Genomic DNA, 5,646 nt, shown 5'->3' on the forward strand with positions numbered 1-5,646 from the left:
GCCAGATAAAATGATGTGGCGGGCCGGATTTGGCCCCCGGGCCACCAGTTTGACACCACTGATTTAGGCTATACATGTCTATGCTGACACGCTCACAATCGTACTTTTTTAATTGTGTAGTTTCCAGTTTTCGTCTCCATATTGTCTTTTGTATTATCATTTTCTAACGTCTTACCAATTCAGAGCATAACTGACATGAAGATGATGTTATCATGTTATCCAGCTTTCGGTGAGCTAAATTGCAGGGGCGTCACGAGGCCTATTTTAGGGGGGCCCCCCTGAAACCTCTCAAGCCCTCGCAAAATTATTTGGTGGTATGTGTTCATGGTGAGGTTATATCGTTTTAGCCCCCCCTAAAACCCATGTTGAGCCCCCTTAAAATAAATGTTTTCCGCAAAATACCCCCTCCCCGTTCGATGATTGCGTTTTGGCAGGTTGCCAGGTTTGCAGCTTGCACGACTCATAAAAACAAAAGAACTGTTATTTCAAGGTCACACTCTCTTAAATTGCTTATCTATTGTAATTTGTAGTAATATTAATTGGGCATTGCTGTACATCCTAATCTGATGTTTGGGTTTCCACTTTCAGTAATTACAATATATGACAGGTGTATTTTTATTTCAATTTTTGGGGTAAACCCTGAAGCCAAGGCGCCCTAAGCATATATTGCCTCATGGACAAGCTGGCCTGATTAGTCCATTAATATAAACAATTGAATGATGAGAGTAAATAATGCATCTGAGAGTTCCTTGTTGTGCCACTGTGTATTCACTGCACAAACTACTCATTGTGCACCGTTTGTAACCTTGAGAGTCCTTATGTACAGTACTATAAACCGAGGATCCCTCTTGTCACGCATTAACCCAGGAACTCATTCTATCTTGGAGCGCACATGTGACGAAGGCTCAACCCCACCGTACCACCGTCACCAGGGTTGGAAGTCGAGTTCAATCGTGTTCGATGCAGTCGTTAGACTGAAAGGTTTCACTCGTCAACAACAAAATTTATTGTCAAAGATTTTTTTTAGCTTACTTAGGACAAATTTGATGTGCTGAATCCAAATATCACATTGGTTTGCTCAACCAGGTCAATGTTTTGAACTATGGCCAAATGTTTTGTTATTTTTATTTTTTTACATGTACAGATATTTTTGATTTACAGGTTCAAATAAAGGTGGCACGGTGACCGACTGGTTCGAGCGTCAGCCTCACAGTTCTGAGATGCGGGGTTCAATCCCCGTCCCCGCCTGTGTGGAGTTTGCATGTTCTCCCCGTGCCTGCGTGGGTTTTCTCCGGGCACTCCGGTTTCCTCCCACATCCCAAAAACATGCATTAATTGGAGACTCTAAATTGCCCGTAGGCATGACTGTGAGTGCGAATGGTTGTTTGTGTCTATGTGCCCTGCGATTGGCTGGCAACCAGTTCAGGGTGTACCCCGCCTCCTGCCCGATGACAGCTGGGATAGGCTCCAGCACGCCCGCGACCCTAGTGAGGAGAAGCGGCTCAGAAAATGGATGGATGGAAGGTTCAAATAAATGGAGGTTCATTCCCTGACTTTTGAACAATGATGACATAACATTAAATTTACAGGTACTTACTTTTATCAATGTCGACTATTCAATTTACAGTCAGCAAAGTTAGTAACATTTGATTAATATAGTAGTAACATATTAGCATAAAACGTGCCCTGAACAAGAGAAAGGGATGTCATTTTTAGATTCAGCTCTCCCCTAAATCATTTGAAAAAACATCTACAGCTTGAATAAAAAAAAATGTTTAACCCAGTGTTATGTGCATTTTGACTGGCTGTAATCTGCTCCGTTGCGACAGTGTGCGCTGGCGATTCAAAACAGGGACAGACTGATCGATCATTCATGAAAACAGATGCCAAACCACGCACACTGCACGACAGTTCAGTCGGGTTTGGCCACGTCACTCCGTGTGCGGCATCCTTAACACAATACCCCACACATCAAAACAACAATATAAATGATAGAGGGTGATATCATAAGGTAAAATTTTTTATATCGCAAAGCTCTTCTGCATATTGAAGCTATTCACCATTCTGACAATTACAAAGCTTTACAAGTGTTGCATGTAGCACCGGTATCATCTTTTCGTGTGAAATATAGCCAAATGTTAGAATGCCATGATGCCATGTTGGAAATGTCCATCCATCCATTTTTAACACCGCTTATCCTGGTTAGGGTCATTGGGCGCTGGAGCCTATCCCAGCTAACTTCGGGTGAAAGGCGGACTACACTCCGAACTGGTTATTTTGTTGAAACATATTAAAGAATCACTGCATGTGTGCATACACCCAAGCGCGCGCGCACACACACACACACGCACACACCAGGGCTCTAGACTAACTTTTGGCACTGATTGCACAAATGTTAGGTGCACCCAAATTTTTTCATCACAGTTTTACTTGTTCACTCTTTATTTAAAAACAAAAAACAAAAAACAACAACAATAAAAAAAACTGCTCGTCTTTTTAGGCAATATTGACTGGTAAATGATGATGAAAGTATCTGGTCAATATATCAGTCTTTATTTGAATCTCAATTCAACAAGACAGGTAACTTACTTGAAAGTGTTGGTGTTTAAAGTGCTTCATGTCAGAGCGTTGGTTACAATTTTCAGACAAATTAGGCCTTAACATTCCTCATGGAGAAGTTGTCAATTGTTCTTTTCATCTTATCATCCTTGGCTATTTCTACTCTATGGGCCACTAACCAAGGCCTGTCACTATAACAAATTTTTTAGGAGGGTATATTTTTCCAAAAACGATCACAATAAACGATAGTATTTTTGATGTTTTTTTTTTTTATGCCGCTGATATAATATTAGAGCAGAGTAATTCGAGAACATCCTTTTTTTATAAGAGCAGTTCACTTAATTCTCAAGAATATCGAAGATTGGCATTGCAATACAGAACAATAAATAGAATATCTTAGATAAATAAAAAATATAAATAAACACAGTCAGACTATGTGCACCCAAACCTGCTCTTAAACAAATATTAAAGATTTGGCACACTAGTGTAGAGAATAATTAATACTTTAACAAGCAATATACTGCCAATCAAATTTCCAGTTGGTTAAGAAGTGCAAAGTAACAACATTAATAAGAGCACAACAAGTAGATCAAAGTAACCCATTTTGCTTCAAGATTCATACTGCCTATCAAAAGTTTGCAGCATTCCTTTAAACGCTGCGTTCGCAACATGTTGAATGTCTGCATCTCTTAAAGCAAGTAACGCTATACTGTATACGTGAGCGTACACCATATAGGCTTCCTTAATTGCAGGCTGACAGGACTCAGGAAATGTCCCACCGTGTGTTTTATTACCAGCTGAAGAAACTGGGTGGGATGGTTTTGTCTTAAATGGATTTTGTCACTGAGGTTTATGTTGTGTTACCAATGTCGGTTTTTGTTGCGACTTCATTCAGATTCGACGTTGCAGCTCCTTGGTGTTAGCGGGAAGCCCGCGTTCATCTGGCTTGAATCCAAAATGTTCCCACATCGTTGCGGTGGCATTAGCCTTTGGAACTAATTCAATTTATGCCGCTCAACTTTTTGTAATTGTACACCTACAACCGTCGGAAAACTTAGATTTGAGTATGCTCGCAGCTCTCTCTGTCTGACTGCGCAGTGCCTGCATTTCTAATGCACACACGTGACCACAGCCAATCAATTAGATTTTTTTTTCATCTCCCTGAAATGGCTGAACGTTTTTTTTTTTTTTTTGAAGGCACATAGTTGAGAAATTAGAGCGCACTCTAGAGCCCTGCACACACACACACACACACACACACACACACACTCACACACACACACACACACACACACACACACGATAAGCAGTCAGAGGCAATTGAAAATAGAGGAAGCAGGGTCATCCAGTAAAAATATGTAAGGGGATATGGGACAATGGAGAAAATCTCCCATTTAAGACTTGGTGTTATTTAATAATGCTGATGAGACCTTATTCACGCTTCCATTTTGGCACAGTTGTACACTTTCTGAACAACGTATTTCAGTACACTTCCAGTCTATTTTGGAACAAGTGTCCTGAACAGCGGCCGTTTTAGAACGCAAAAGACAGCGAATCAGTCATAGCTACCTGGTACGGCTTGGTGAGAGGCTTTTGAAGCTTTAGGCAGCATAAACCTTTAGGCAAATGGATTAAAAACCAAAACAAGTATTAGAAAGAGGCATGTCTGCAAACAGAAGTCAAAAGATTTCTGAGCAAAAACGACATCACACAGTTAGTGATCGCAATCAATGTAAATAGAGCAGCTTTGACATAAAAACATCCTCAATTATTTTGAGCCTCAGATGGTAAGAATTTAAAAAGAGTGTATACTGTATGTCTAACTCAACCTGACAGCTGACTGTTTGAGCCTAATGGGGGAATCCACTAATATGCACCATTCACAGTACACATAACTCAGACTCTCCAGAGATGGGAACATATGAAAGTCAGAAGACCAGGACTGATGCAAGTTAATTATGATAATAAAATGTGTGTGTGTGTGTGTGAGAGCCTATCGGGCTGATGCTGCAGGCTGTCAGCTGTAGCTGTTGGAATCTCTTTAGCCACCATTGGAAAGGAAAACAAATGTGTTTAAAACGAGGGAGCCAGTTTTCTCTTTATCGTCGATAGATTGTTGGAAACGCTTCATATCCATGACTCTTTACACAACAAATTATGTTCGAATTCAGTTTAAGGGTTCTTTGATCGATTCATCCACTCTAAAAAAAAAAAAAAAATCACTTGAGGAGCATAATCAATTAGCATTACGTTGCAACAATTGTTTTTAGTTCAATATTTTTTGTCTGCTCGACGAACATTTGTGAGTTAATACCAAAGGCTTAGTTATAACCAATAAGTAGAATTTAAACAGAGTCCTGATAGCAGTTTACGATCAGTCCATTTTATTTTATAAACAAAAAATAATCATTAAATGGACTGGAATCCATTTTTACCTCAACTCTTTCTGATGTGGAATGTCAGTACCCAACGTGTACGGTCAATTCTAACATTCAAGGAAAATAAAAAAAATACTTTAACGGTCTTCGCTAAAATTACAAAAAGAGTCCTTAGATAGTCCGATAAGGCGTCGTTGACCTGTCCCAAAAATCAATAAAAGGCTGGCCAGCTAAAAAGAAAGAAAAGAAAAGAACTCTTAGAAGTGAATGTGAATGTCTGGGATAAGCTGACAGGGCTTCCAGCAGCTATCCTCCCAATGGCCACTTAGAAATGGCAGCAGTCTCTCTCTCCCACCACACACTAGCAAGGAAACATGAACAATGTCAGGCGAAGGCCGAGACACACGAGGCATATAGCACCGACAAATTGACTCTTCTTTCATGACTTGAAGTACCGTGTCTGAAAGTGGTGCCAGTGTAGCGCAGGCCAAATGAGAGGTGGCGGGGAGAACTTTTCAGTTGGTGTAAACACTTTTCAAATGCCAAAAACAAAAAATATGATTTTATTATTTATTATTATAACAATTTCACTACTTTAAATCAATACACTCTTCAGGCTCTCCTTGCAAATTTGTGACTGCCCAAACTTGGGTATTTCAGGCCACTTCTAACTTGAGAAAACACCTAGCGGTAAATTGCAGTTGTTTCT

The sequence above is a fragment of the Phycodurus eques genome, chromosome 2 (genome assembly GCF_024500275.1).
Source record: "Phycodurus eques isolate BA_2022a chromosome 2, UOR_Pequ_1.1, whole genome shotgun sequence".
Taxonomy (NCBI): domain Eukaryota; kingdom Metazoa; phylum Chordata; class Actinopteri; order Syngnathiformes; family Syngnathidae; genus Phycodurus; species Phycodurus eques.